The sequence below is a fragment of the Hibiscus syriacus genome, unplaced genomic scaffold (assembly GCF_006381635.1).
Source record: "Hibiscus syriacus cultivar Baekdansim isolate YM2019G1 unplaced genomic scaffold, ASM638163v2 tig00002237_pilon, whole genome shotgun sequence".
NCBI classification, from domain to species: Eukaryota; Viridiplantae; Streptophyta; class Magnoliopsida; order Malvales; family Malvaceae; genus Hibiscus; species Hibiscus syriacus.
The window spans coordinates 12,130,688-12,147,055 of NW_024061918.1; positions in this window are offsets into that span (position 1 = coordinate 12,130,688).

Sequence of the window (16,368 nt, forward strand, 5' to 3'; positions counted from 1 at the left end):
GACTTCACTCTTATGTACTTCTTGCTTTTTCTTTACCAGAAAATCTAGTTTAAGGTTAATAAGTGTGGGATTTATACCTGAGCAAGAGTTGTTGCTTTCAAGCACGGATACTGGGGTGGGGAGATAGGGGAGATGGAGAAGAAGGAGAAGGAGGAGGAGGAGGAGAAGAAGAAGAAGAAGAAAAAGTTATCGTTGGAGCCATTTCACTGTCCACCGTGACAGTACAAATCAACTAGATTTCCGTTACGCCTATGAACGACTGTTAACGTGGGGTAACTGATTTGTAACAAACGATAACGTTAGTGATCGACTTGTGACTTTTAAAACATTAACGAACACTAATCTAAACATCAGTGACTATTGGCATAGTTTACCCTAAAAGAAATCAGAAAAGTTTTCATTCTTTACATTTCTTAAACAATATTTTTCTGTTTACGTCAATAAAAATATCTATGGGAATAAGAAATTATGGCTGATATTTTTCTATTCACAATAGTATAAAATAACTGAAAAAATAAGAAAGTATGGTTAATATATCTCTATTTACATAAGTGTAAAATAACTATAGAAAGAAGTATATATGGTAACATCCCCTTAAATTGATGTTAGCTTACCAAAGAGCATCAATTTTCCAACTAGAAGTTGATGGAGTTTTCCAGTAAGAAATTTTGTAAACAAGTCAGCAATTTGTAAAGCAGTAGAAACATGTGGAAAAAAAAGAAATAACTTAATTTTTTAGAGCTTCAAGAATACAGTGATAATCCATTTCAATATGCTTGGTGGGCTCATGATAGACTAGATTAGTTACAATATAAATGACACTGGTATTATCATAATGAAGAGAAGGGGGAGAAAACTGATGAAATTCGAGGTAAAATTGACTCAGTAATGTATATGGGTTTTTTATTTAGCCTAATAGGGTAAGTAAAAATTTATTTTTGAATCTATGGTATTTTCTACAGTGACATGAAACTCGTTACATCTAGGTGACGAGTTTCAATAAAAAAATATTTTTTTATTCTAACTTTTTACCTCAATGTGATAGATTTTAATAAAATAAATAAATTTTATTGGAACTTGTCATCTCGAGGTGACTAGTTTGAATAAAAAAAATATTTTTTATTAGAACTCGTCATCTCGACGTGACAAATTTCAATAACACTGCAGAAAATATCGTAGATCACAAAATATAAACCAAAAAACCCTAATGGACAAAAAAAGCCGAAATTTGAGCTAGTCAAAAAGCCCCTAAACCAAGTAATCTTAAAGCATGCGGCATACATAGTACGGTATTTTGATTCAATGGATGATTTGGACACCCATCTCATTTCTTACTTTTTCATGAGATTAAAAAAATTCCCAAGAAACATACACCAACCTGTAATAATGCAACGAGTATTTGGGCATCTAGTCCAATCAGAATCGCTAAATGCATTAAGTTGCATAAGATTTCAGCATGAAATAATAAACCTCAAAATGGGTGTAACACCCCATACTCGATCACGAAGAATGACTCAAGCATTCAAAGTGCACAATAAATTCCAAAATAAATCAAAAAAACAAAATTCTATTCATGCATACTAAACAAAAACGAATAATGTAAACATTCAACGCGCAACGCATCCTAACATAATAACATAAAATCAGACTTTCAACAAACATATGGCCATGTATTGCGAAAAAAACGAAATCATAAAGCATAAGGGTAAATATGTCATTTCACATGTCATTATCAATTCAACGATAAAAACACAAATCATGTTGACCAATAATCAAAAGTATATGCTTATTAATGAAAACTACATACTATCATACTAATGAAAACTATATACTGTATAGATTATATAATATAAAAATCAAAATTATATACTTAATATAATAATATGTCATCACGCAGATAAAAAAAAAGTGATGAAAACATAATTCGTAATTTTTTATTTATAATGAATATTTATTATTAAATAATTTTAATTATCAAGTAATTATATATCAGGTGAGTCATGATATCTAACACATGCAATTATAGTAAGAGCTTGATGTTCATGGAATAGATAAACCATTGGGGAAAAAAATGTTACCCTTCGCATCCAAGCCGAATTTCATAAGCCCTACATTGTTAGGCCCAATTATTATTGAGAAGTTTTTATATAGCCTATCATTTATTATATAGGATTACTTAGTTTCTATTTTGCTCATTTCACTATTATTCTTTTTCTAAAATCATATATAATGTTATATTTTGGTTATGTTCTGATTACTCGCCGCTAAAAAATTAACAATAATACTAACATGATGTTTTTAATTATTTTTAACGTTGACATGACATTACCTTATAGTAACACGTCAACATTACTTAAGAAATAATGCAATATTTTAGGAGGGAGAAAATGTATTTTCAATCGAAAATATATAAAAAATCTAAAATATATAAGAATTTAAAACTTTCAGGGGATGGCTGCCCTCACTTGCTCCCTCTTTATCTATCCTGACATTACTATTAATATTTTAACGATGGGTGAGTAAAATAAATATTTTTTTTAATTAATTTGAGGTAACTACAAGATAGTATCTTTTAAAATATAACTCTCAACCTTTCGATATTGAGCGTTCACACCCTTGAAATTTATGGTGCTCAGATCCAGATCCTCAATGAATAACAACAATTCCTTTACCAATAGGCTATTTGGTTCGAGCACCAAAACAAAACTTAAACCTAATTTTATATATGATTTTATAAAAATAATAATCAAACAATTAAAATAAAAACTAATAATACGTGAATGATCGAATAAGTAGTTTATTAGATAAAAGATAAAATCGGATGAGATTAGAAGATCTAATCAAATTCAAATAAGGATAAGGATTTTTGTTGAATCATCGCCCAAATTACTCCTTGTCTCACTCTTTTCCTTATCCAAACCATGACTTGCTCACACCCAACTCTATCTATTTGTCAATGGTGATCTTCTAGGTGGAGCTCGCAAGAAATATCTTAACCAAAAACTGATGCGTCACAGCTCTCTCGTTAAAAGTGTCGATGACAAATCATGTACTTAGTGTTTTTAGTTTAGAATTTCATTTGAAACATAAAAAATTCTCAAATAACTCTTTTCATTAAAAAAATTATATTTGAAATATGATTATCAACCTAAATCAAAAAAATTTTAAAAAAACGATATTTTTACATTGAAAAAACTCATCAGAAAATATCATTTGAAAAAAAAAATCCGAGTAATTCGAAACACCAAGTGAAACAAAGAGACCATTAACGGATCATTTATTGATTGGAGTTTATGTAAAACAAGTAAATGGTTATTGAAAAATCATAAATTTATCCATCCACGACCTTGTCCCCTGTTTCTTACATAACATGTCAATCATGTTATAATGAATCCAACATCTAATTTACCTGGTTTTATTATGTGCCTATCATAACATTTTTTCTGTTTGAGAGTAAAGGGAAAGGATGAAAGTGTTGAAGTTTACAGTGTTAAAAAAAGTTATTATTTATCGTAGGTTTGGAGAAAATTGTTTTTATGAATTATTAATTTAATTGAATTTAAATCATCTATTTATTTAAATCAAATGATTATAAATTAACGTAAAATTTATTATTTTCTTATATATATATATTGGAATATATCTAAAATCAATAGTAATTCTCCCCTTTCTTAGTGGGTGATTTTTTTTTTTTTTTGGTTACAAAGGGAAGGAAATAAACTCAGGGATGAATAAGCCTCTAGGGTACATAACGCCCGCATATCTACAGCAAGAGAAAAACAGACGTCCATCGAGGCAAATCAAAGACGTGAGCTCTTCCGTGAGGCTGCAGCCCATTTTTTATAAGACATCTGCACATAGGTTTCCTTCTCGATAGGTATGGTGAAGCAATACAGACCAGTTACGAGTTATTTTCTCGATAAGACATCTACACAAAAGTTTTCTTCTCGATAAGTGTCGTAACCGGTTTTCGTCCGGGCACAAAATTTTTATACTTGGCGGGAAAAGTGATGTGAATAAATGGTTTTTTTTTAAAAGTAATTTGGGAGTCGCCATCGGCCTTTTGGGTCAGGTAGGTCGAATACCTAAAAATCATCTTTTAAAAGAGTTTTTAAGAAAACATCGATTAAAAGATAAACTGATCTGCGTTTTAACCAAAAATTCATTCTTTTTAATAATAAAAGGGATTCGTGGTCGGTTACGTTTAGGGAATGATTAACACCCCTACAACGCCCAAAATTGGTACTTTTTAATTATAAATTGTCTCTATTATTTTAAATTTAAAAATTAAAAGATATATTTAATTCATAATTATGTTATTTCAAATAATTTAAAGAAAATATATTAATATGTATAAATAAAATATTTATTTATTTAGAAATATCAGAAAAGGGCTTCTAGGTGCATTAAGACAGCTCTTTTCTTCGATATTAATAAATAAATAACTAAAAAACATTTTTTCTGAAAAATAATTAATATATAATTTATAAAAACAGGATATTTATTTATTTAAGAATATCAGAAAAGAACTTCTAGGTGCTTTAAGACAGCTATTTTCTTCGATATTAATAAATAAAAAAATGTAATAATTTTTCATAAAAATGATTTAAATAAAAATAAATTATAATTTTTATAATATTTAATATAAATATATTTATAAGACTAAGATAATAATAAAATAATAATTAAAGCCATAATTAAAATATAAAAGTGATAACAAAATAATATTGTAATAATGATCAAAACAAAAGAAATTAAAATTATAAAACTAAACATAAAGTATCAAAAATAAAGATAATAATTCGAAATATTATGAAAGATAATGGTTAATAGTGTAATTTAACCTAATTAATTAATTTTGGGATATAAATATAAATTAATAAAATTATAAGGGATTAAATCGGTTATTTACCCTAAAGTATGTAATTATGCTGAAAAGGACTAAAATAAATAAAATTAAAATTAAAGAACCGAATTAAAAGGATTATAAATTAATTTAGTGACTAAAATGTAAGGATTACAAACTAGGATGGCTGCGGGCAGGGTTTACCCATGATGAAAATTACACGCACACCCCTCCCCCTAAACGACGTCGTATGTCGAAGGGTATATAAATACCCAAATGGCTGGCCCTACGGGCCAGCATCTTCATTCTCTTCTTTCCTCTTCTCTCTCGCCTCTCTCTAGTTTTCTGTCGCCGGCCGGCCACCACAAACGGCGCTGATCACCACCGCCGGCCGCCACCAACGGTGGCCGGAATTCCCAAATTACCCTAGAGTGTGGATCTCGACCTCCTAAGGCCGAATATAGCCTTCGCTTATCCTAAAACGCTTTAGATCGTTATAGATCTAAAATAAATCGAAGGTTTTACCTTCGGTTTTACAATGATTTCGGTGGTTCCAAACGGTTTAGAGGCTTTTATGATGGTAAGATGCTCTTTTTCCTCTTCTTTCTGGTTTTTGGGTGTCGATTTGTTCTCGTATTCTGCTCTCTCTGTTTGGTTCACTGTTCTTGCCGTGGCTTTCTGTTTGTGTGTTGGTTGTCCCTCTGTTTTGGTTATCTCCGATTCTTCCTCCCTCCTCTTTATTTTGCAGGTGAGTCGAGGCTTTTATAGCCTCGATGAAACATTCCTCGGACCGGTCACAGAAGGGTTTCCCGGTCAGTCACCATAGAGCTCGACGTGGGGTATCGGTGTTGTGGCAACAGAGCTTCTGGAGGCTTCTTCGAGGTGGCTTCGTGGCACTGGTGGAGTGTCGGCAACGGACGTGTGGCCTTCTGGAATCAACGGCGGCAGATGATAACCTAGGGTTAGAAAACCCTAGGGCTTCCTTTGCTGGAACCATCTGGGCCGTTGGATCAAAGCCAGATCCAACGGCTGTGAGTTGAGGCGGCTGGCTGCTGGGATGATGAAACCCTAGCTAAAAACCCTAAATGTTTTAAGGTTTTCCTCTGGTTTGGGCCAACTGTAAATAGGCTTTATAAATGGGTTTAGGGTTATGGGCTTCTGATGTATTTGGGCTTGTAATAATTATTTAATAATAATATAATATATATAATATAATAATAATAATATTTAATAATAATAAAAATAATTTTAATAATAATTTAAGTAAAATGAAAAATTGGTGTTTACAGCTGTCCCTCTTTGCTCATTCTTGTGTTAACAAGAATAGAGCAAAGACGAAAAAAAACAATAATTTTTCATTTGACTTCTTTTGAGTAAGACTGAAATGTTGAAAGTATCATTCCAGAGGTCTTAAAAACATCATGTACTGAAGGGTTTTGAAAACATCAAAAAGATCCCGAAGGCTTTTCGGAAACATCATGCACTGCAGGACTTACAGATGACCCTAAGGCTTTGAAAACATCAAAAAGCTCCCGAAGGCTTTTTGGAAACATCATGCACTGCAGGACTTACAGATGACCCGAAGGTTTGAAAACATCAAAAAGCTCCCGAAGGCTTTTTGGAAACATCATGCACTACAGGACTTACAGATGACCCTAAGGCTTTGAAAATATCAAAAAGCTCCCAAAGACTTTTTGGAAACATCATGCACTGCAGGACTTACAGATGACCCGAAGGCTTGAAAGCATCAAAAAGCTCCCGAAGGCTTTTTGGAAACATCATGCACTGCAGGACTTACAGATGACCCTAAGGCTTTGAAAACATCAAAAAGCTCCCGAAGGCTTTTTGGAAACATCATGCACTGTAGGACTTACAGATGACCCGAAGGCTTGAAAACATCAAAAAGCTCCGGAAGGCTTTTTGGAAACATCATGCACTGCAGGACTTACAGATGACCCGAAGGCTTTGAAAACATCAAATAGCTCCCGAAGGCTTTTTGGAAACATCATGCACTGCAGGACTTACAGATGACCCTAAGACTTTGAAAACATCAAAAAGCTCCCGAAGGCTTTTTGGAAACATCATGCACTGCAGGACTTACAGATGACCCGAAGGCTTGAAAACATCAAAAAGCTCCCGAAGGCTTTTTGGAAACATCATGCACTGCAGGACTTACAGATGACCCTAAGGCTTTGAAAACATCAAAAAGCTCCCGAAGGCTTTTTGGAAACATCATGCACTGTAGGACTTACAGATGACCCGAAGGCTTGAAAACATCAAAAAGCTCCCGAAGGCTTTTTGGAAACATCATGCACTGCAGGACTTACAGATGACCCGAAGGCTTTGAAAACATCAAAAAGCTCCCGAAGGCTTTTTGGAAACATCATGCACTGCAGGACTTACAGATGACCCTAAGGCTTTGAAAACATCAAAAAGCTCCCGAAGGCTTTTTGGAAACATCATGCACTGCAGGACTTACAGATGACCCGAAGGCTTGAAAACATCAAAAAGCTCCCGAAGGCTTTTTGGAAACATCATGCACTGCAGGACTTACAGATGACCCGAAGGCTTTGAAAACATCAAAAAGCTCCCGAAGGCTTTTTGGAAACATCATGCACTGCAGGACTTACAGATGACCCTAAGGCTTTGAAAACATCAAAAAGCTCCCGAAGGCTTTTTGGAAACATCATGCACTGCAGGACTTACAGATGTGGGAAATAGTTTACTAAGTAAGAAACTATGAAAATCATTTTCTTACTTTTCAACAATTTCATTTTAAAAAAGATAAAATGAGAAACTATGAAAATCGTTTTCTCATTCTGTTTTTTGAAATAACATGCTGATTGGGTAACATGCCCCAATCTCAAGATAAGGCTGTTAGAAATAGTTTACTAAAAAAACTAAGAAAATCGTTTTCTTACTTTTCAATAATTTCATTTTAGAAAAGATAAAATGAGAAACTATGAAAATCGTTTTCTCATTCTGTTTTTTGAAATAACATGTTGATTGGGTAACATGACCCAATCTGAAGATAATGCTCATTTTTGTGGATTGTGTCCATCTCTTCTTCAAATGTTTGCATGATTCCTGTATTTGTGGTTTTGAATACCTTCTTTGTGTAAGGTATTTTTTACCATGAATCTTCTTGTTCTTCTGAAGATCTGTACAACTTTATGTTTGAATGTACTCGGATGTATCAATGTAATGCATCGTCTATTGTGTAAATGATATTCTTATGAATGCATGAATGTTGATGCAATCTTTATTTGACTTCAAAGTGGTGAACTTGGTCTTCCTTCACTTCATCATTTATTGCCAGGGTTACCTCTGGATATCAGTGTAGAAACTTATGCTATCAAGCTTTCATTTCTGCAGAATCATCTGATCAACTTGTATCTTGGCGTCTTCTTTGTTTCATGAAAGTCTCAGAAGAAATGTTTCATTTGTGGAACTCTTGCTGTAGTCAAAATTATGACCTTGATGCCCCATTTTGTCTTGGATAAAATCAACTTTATTTGCTTGGACTTATGTATAAATCCCATAAAGCTTTCATCTTTGAAAAGAGAATTTATCATCTTTAAAAAGAGAATCTATCATCTTTGAAGAGTGTAGATGTAGATATGCCTGACTCAGCAGGGATTAATTAGGGGAGTAGAGTCTGTTCTGATTTGACTCTTGAAACACATCATAAGGAGAATTTATCTCAATTCCTTTAATGTCCCCACATTTAAATCAGATCTCGAATAAGGCAACTTGGACCATATCATGTCGAGATACTTAACAACAATCTGTAGTTCAACTAGTTTCTTGTTGTTAAAATTTCAGCTCTCCTTCTGTGGAAAGAAATCTTCATCATATCTCAACTTATAATCTTGAAGTTGAAGAAGACAAACTTCATCTTGGATCAAAAATGGAAACCATATGATCACAACATTGGTTCAACATCAGAATAACTAGTTCATAAAACATTTTGACAATATATTCTTCATCTCATGTGGTTTCAGCTCAAATGTTCGTAAAGCATTTGACAACACATTCATCATTTTTTATGGCTTATGCCAAGATTTTTCAATCATTGAATCTCTTTGCATGGTGTTCAAAGTTTTTGTATGATGTCACAAGACCATTTGAGAACAAAACTCAATGGGGATTCAAGTGTGATGTTGGTATGACCAAAAAGTTGGTTAAATTCACAAGATATGCTGGTGTCGAATTGAATAGAAGACACTAATTACTCTTGATATCATCTCGGGCAAGGGCAAATGTAATACTGATCACGTTTTGTTCTGTAACGAGCATTGTAGAAAGTAGAAACACTTCAGCTATAGGATCCATGTACAGAAAGATATCCGTAGAATTCTTGCTTATGGGGATGAAACGCAAATGATAAAACCCAAAATAGATGAAAACTCAATTCATCTTGGCTAGCAATGATGATCCCATAACAACGGGAATAACAGTAATATAAGTGAATCGAGTCTCCTTTTCAATGTCATCAAGTAAGCAAAAACTGATGTGAAAACAACTTCATAATCTCAACTTTATGGTTGAAACTAACTGCCAGGAATCTCAAAGAAATATTTCCATCATCACCGACACACAGAATGCAAAATTCAAGCTGAGATCTTGAGGAATTGAACCCTGGATCGAGTAGTCTACTGGGGACCATCTTTATTCATGCAACCGTGATGTATCTTAACAAAGAACTGATATCATGTGAAACACGGTTAAGAAGATTGGGTATTTGAAAACATACTTGTTGAGTAGATATTTGTTCAACAACATGATCATAATGTAACTGCCTGATGAACGAAGCAATTATGTATAATCAACTTGACTGTTATTGTTTCACCATTTTCATTCTTCATATTTTTCTGTCTCATTGGAATATCTGCCAAGTCAATGATTTTTAACACATGATGATGTGGGCCTTCAGCATGCCCCAACATTAGCTAATACAGTGTTCAAAATGCATCAACAGTCCTGATTCTGATTGAAAGGGGCTTTCAGCATATCCCAGCATTTTGCTGATATAAATATTCAGAATACTTCATTTCCTGATTCTGATTGAAAGGGGTTTTCATCATGCCACAACCTTCGCTTCTTGTTAATTTGAGCCTTCAAAATGCCCCACATGGATCTGTCTGAAAGAACCTTTAAAATGGCCCAACATTTGCTGATACAGATGTTAAAAGTGTGCTCAACATTATTTATTGTTGAGATGAGCCTCCAAGAATGCCAAATATTCATATTGCTGTGAGCCTTCAAAATGCCCCAATATTCTATTTCTGGTTGAAATGGGCCCTCAAGATGTCTCTCTAGATCTGTCTGAATTGGCTTTCGAGATGCCTCAATTTTCTATTTCTGGTTTACTCTCGACGTCTGTTTGACTTGAATATCATGATCCCTACAAGGTTCAATTTTGACAATGCACTGTGGTGGATACTTGTGGCTTTATTCGTGCTCCAAATCTGTTTATTTGAATACTCTCATTCTGGTGTCATTAAACAGCAGTGTTGTCAGGTAACTGGAAGAATTCTTTCATGTTGTCGCAAACTTAAGAAGTACTCATCATTCTGACAAAACGTCTGAGATATGTGTCTTCTGAATGAGGTGACCATTTTATGTATCTGGAGGGATTTAGTCAGACAGAGCAGTATAAAGCTTGGTAATTCATTCCAGCTTACCAGTGGCTTATCATCTTTCAGTGAAGGCCATCTCTGAAATACTTTTCCGTAGGAGAGAACCATTATGCAAACAGTAATCTGATCACTGGCAATACTACATATACAATGGTACATGCTCTTGAAAAATCCACACCTATGCAACATGTTGATTCTGATAACAACTCATCTGATTATGAAGCGATCTTTCAGGATAATTTCACAGATATTGATAGTTCTTTATGATACCGAGGAAATCCTGAATTCTGATTCTGATGAGGAGAATAACTATTATTCTTGACGAAAATGGGTACTCAGAAGTTGAGGCTTCAATACCATGGAGAGATATGGTCTGGATTCATCAATTGCAGAGTGACAGATTTTATATGTGCTGCTCAAATGGCTAAGGCTACTGACGCATTCTTATGGTAGAAGATAGGAAGCCATTAGCAATGATCCCAATTACAAGCAAAGGCGAAACTGGGCTATGATTTTTGAAAAGGAAGAACAGAGGAAGCTTGAAAAAGCTATTAATGAGAGATCATGCAGTTCATCTTTCAATTCCAATGATTGGTTCTGGGGTTCCTACCGAACCAAATCAGATAACTCAAAGAACACTTCCAGAAGATGCTATTGGTCTCCTTATTTCTACTATACAAATTTATCTTTCAATCTAATGATTGGTTTTGGGGTTTATACCAAACCAGATCAGATAACTCAAAGAACACTTCCAGAAGATACTATTGGGTCTCCTTATTTCTACTATGAGAACGTGGCACTTGCTCAAGTTAATGTTTGGACTGGAATATCACAGTACTTATTCAATGTAGAGCTAGAATTTTGTAGATTTGAAGCATTTTCATACTGCTACACTGAAAAGGGGCTATATTCATAATCTGCCAATTGAGAATAGATTTACTCTTATCATGTTTTCTCCATGCACTATACATGATATTTTTCCATTGACAAAGAAATGGTGCCTTCTTGGGATCCAAGAAAAAAGTTGAACTATTTACAAACACGTATAGGAAGTGCTAAATTGACAGAAATGAGCTGTAAGGTTCTTGAAGCTTATGACGATAAGCCACCTTCGAGTGTCTAGAAGTATGTTCTTGATGAGGGCTGAAAATGGAATCTGGTATAGGTTGGAAGGAATAAAGTTACTCCACTTGAACCTGATGAGGTGGAAATGCTTCTAGATTTCCCTAAAAATCATACACGAGGAGCTGTTAGAGACACGTTTTCCGGTGATATCCATGTCCTGTCTTTTTTTTTCCTGGGATCAGTGATGCAGAGGTCGTCTTCTACTGTCTTAGCATATCTTTGAAAACAGATGTGCAAGAACTGAATGATGATCGGTTGGAGCAATTGATGAGTAGATTTTTCGAATTCGACCTTGTTGTCGGTGGCATCCAGCGTAACAACCTTACTGGAAGAAATAAACATTATCAGGATGAATTAGAAGATTTTTGTTGGTGTATTTTCTTGCAATGACTGCTAAAATGACTGTCTCTTCTGCTGCTCCAAAATATCCTACTCTTTTTGAATCATGGAACGGTTTAATTGATGGTAAAACTGGTTATCTCGACTTTTGGAATCCTGTACGGCATACAAATGTAGAATTTGTTCCAATGTCTTATTCTGTGCCATATGTTCTCAAATTCGAATTCAGCAATCTTCTGAAGTACATAATGGATATAATCTTGTCAAGGAAATTGATTAGCATGGAAAAGGAAACAATGTTGTATCAAGACTTGAGCCAGCATCACGGTATAACCAGAGTGCAGGTAGTGACTTGTTCATGGCTCTATGATGTAATCTTCTAGAAACATGAATTGATGGTTGGGGAAAATAATTTGTCTGGTGAGCTTATCGCCCTCAACATGAGATAAACGATAATCTTTCTTATGAGCTGCTAATAATGTCATAGGAGAGTGTCACAAGTTCAATTCTCCAGACTGGCTCTATGATGTAATCTTCTAGAGAACATGAATTGATGGTTGGGGAAAATAATTTGTCTGGTGATGCTTATCGCCCTCAACATGAGATAAACGATAATCTTTCTTTATGAGCTGCTAATAATGTCATAGGAGAGTGTCACAAGTTCAATTCTCCAGACTTTCTGGCTTATTGGACCACTTGTCTTCAAAAATGTGAAGTGCATCATCATTCTGGCGTCTTTTTTTTTCTACAATAGAGGTAGATTAGGCAACAACTTGCTTTAAGGACCTTATCCATTTGAGACTGTCCTGTTTGAAAATGTTTTTCCTTCTTTCTTTATTGAAGAATGAAAGAATTTTGTAGAATGTTGCCTATCATAGGTTCACAATAAAATCAAATCATAAGCATGAATTCAAAGAATATCAAAGAATCAACAACTGTAATGTTTGAGATTATAATTCTTTGACAAGTATCAAGATTTGGTTTGGTTTCAGGATGGCCTTCCTATTTTCTATGGTTACATCTATTTAAGATGTCACTCATCTCTCGCTCTTTGTGAACTTTGTCACATGTCTCACTTTGAGGACTTGGTATTTTAACCGGATGCATACAAAATGACGCAACTAGGATTGCCAATCACTAGACCTTCTAGAATTCTTCCATTTCAATTCTCTGGAATCTTTCATTTAGACTCATCTAATCAAAGTAGTGCAAAAATATCGGTCTAAAAATGAAATTTCTGAGTGCTTGTGTGAAGTTGACTATAACAGGTGTTTCATAACTCCCTTAGTCCATTTGTTAACATATTTGCAACTTTGGCTAGCTGAATTCAGCTTTATTGTATATAATAATATAATCACCTTTATCAGGTTAATTGAAACTTATCCATAAAGCCGGGGCGATTAACCAATTGCTCTAGGGACAGTTTATTGCATATAATAGTATAATAGACTAGCTGAATATTATCCATAAAGCCAGGGCGATTAACCAATTGCTCTAGAGGGACAACTCAAGCTTTATTGTATAATAATATAACATGGGTGTTCAAATCCAATTTCTTAAGCTTGTTAAGAAGAACCTGTTATAGTCTAGGTGTTTTGGTGGAATTCAGAAAATCTCTTTGTTAGAATTCAATTCTCAAGCAACTGACTTAAACTAGATTTACCTATTTATGAAGATTACGTTCATCATTGAACGTCATCAATAGAAAAATACTCTAGTCAGTTTTGTAATGTAATACACCAATGATGCCCCATGTTGTACGCTCCTATATATAAATACCAAGCCTTTTTGTAATTCCTTTCAATAGGAGTAGGCTATCTCATATTTGTAATAGGATAGTGTTTGGGTGTATTTCTTCTGAGGTAAGGTCAATGGTCCTTGTTTTTCTGGTTTTCAATCCTGATATTCTGTCAAAGATTATAACTCTAATCATAAAGAACTTTTTAATCCAGTTGATATTCAAAGAACTGCAAGATTACAAAATTGACTCAATGCTCATAACCTTAAAAGCAACACAAATTTATTTATTGCACAAAAAGCGGAGAAAGGAACGAAAAAAAAACAAGTTCAAACAAGATGCTGAAAATAGAAAGGTACTACAGTGGTAGATAACACTTCCACTTGTTTATGCATCATTACTTCTCTAATGTTGGGTGTGCAATTGGAACATAGTTCTTGTCCTCATTTGCACCCCATTTCTTGATCATTTCTTGTGTCAAAACCCCTTTGTCAACAAGCATCTCAATTTCTTTCAACAGTGGCATACAATTACCAATAGAGTGTCTAGATACCCCCAAGTGTAAATTACAAACACTATCTTGATCATAGCTATGAGCAGAAGGGTTTGGTGTCACTTTCGTTGGTCTTGGTATGATGTATTGACCTTTAATCAAATGAGGGTACAAGCCTGAAATGGAGGTTTGGAATACCTCCAAAGTATTTCTTGATCGCATGACTTTCTTTGGTCGATCTGAACAACTATTTGCTCATTTTCTTTTGCAATTGCGGGGACTTTGGATGTGATACTCATTCACATTACCAACTTTAGCTCTCTGATCAATCGGGCTATTGGATGTGACTTTTGAGTTTATTTCAATGATTACATTCTCAATTAAATCTCCACTTGTCATAAGATTCTTGAATTCCTTCGTCGGATTTGCCTGCATTAACTCGCAGAAAGGAGCAGGAATGGAATCCCGAAACATATGTGATATCTCTTCTTCTAACATATGAGGTTGAACTTGTGCTGCCACTCCTCTCCATCTTAAGGCATATTCTTGAAATCTTTCATTGGTTTTCTTCTTTACTCTTCGAAGATCCATACGTGTTGGAGCTAAGCCTTTAACATACTGATATTGTCCCAAAAATGCATCAGCTAGATCTACCCATCTCTTGATCTGTTCTTGGGTCAACTGATTGTACCATACTACTGTTGGGCCAACAAGGCTATCATGGAAAGAGTGAATTAACAAATCATCAGAAATTAAATATCCTTCCATTTTTCTGTAAAACATTCTCAAATGGATTAAGGGACAACTGGTTCCATCATATTTTTCAAAATTTGGCATTTTGAATTCATGGGGAATAATCAAATCTGGAACCAAGATGAGCTCTCTTGCTTCTAATTCTTTGTGGTAGGCACTAACATCTTTCATGTTTCTGATTGCTTTCTCTGTCCTCTTGACTCTCTCATCATATTGTGAATAATTAATGAGGCTATTCTTTGGGTTTGAGTGGGATGCCCCAGGGTATGTTATCTTTCTCGACTCTTCAATCTATTGGCACGATTTCTCTTTAGCAGTTATCTCTTCTTTATCAAATTCCATTCCCTGAATAATTTGATCTGATCCATCTGGTATTGAATCTGACGCTTCTTTCCTTGTATCCTGAGGTAACCCTGTCAATTGTTCTGGCCACTGGTCTTGTAGTCCCTTATAAGATTGCTCCATTATTTTCATGATGATAGTGAAGTAATATGAATGAATGGTCTTGGTTTTTTACTGTTACAAAACCTTTCATGAATTATTTACATGTTTTTTTAAATTAAAGTAAAACATACTTAAATAAAAATGTGAAAAATGCATAAATGGAAAAATAAGAATGCAAAATGTGCAATTCAAAGGCAAACATAAAAGTATGAATGCAAAATGAAAAATGCAAAGATGCAAAATTAAAATGCATACATGAAAATGTGTTACTCAAGAGTGATCATCTTAGAACATATTTCATTGAACCACAAAGTCTCCGTGTATTAAACAAACTTTACATATAGGGGAACTTTCAGTCCTAACTTCAACAAAACTTTACATATAGGGAATAACTTTGTTATTTTCTTCTCTAAAACCAAGTTAGTTTATCAGCTTATGGGCCATATTGCTTGCCTAGACTACAACTTCTTTCATGACATTCTGGTGTTTTTTCATCTCCTATGTCAATTCTCGGAGTTGCTCATTTTCCCTTGTGAGAGAACATTTGTGTTCAAAAAGTTTTTGGACAAGATCTTAATGTATGTTGCAACTCTTTTTCAGTTTGGTGACCCCTGCTATCCACTCTTCTGGGGTGTTCCCTATGCCAGCATTTTGAAAGGCTTGACGGACCTTCTGGAAATCTTCATGTATGGTTTCCATTTTGGTGCTCAATTATCGTTTTCAATCTTCAAATGACGTATTTGAGCTTCAAACCTCAGCAAATCTTCTTCTCTCTGGGCGCCCCTACTGATATTCTTACCTTTGAAGACTTTTGGTATTAATCTAGCAGGTCCCTCGGTTACCAAACTAGGTCGATCATTTACCATAAATTGTAAGGTTCCATGATCCAAAAGACTTTGGACTCGACGTTTGAAGGCAAGACATTTCTCGATGGTATGTCCTTGAGCTCCGGCATGATATTCACAATAAACGTTGATGTTATACCAAT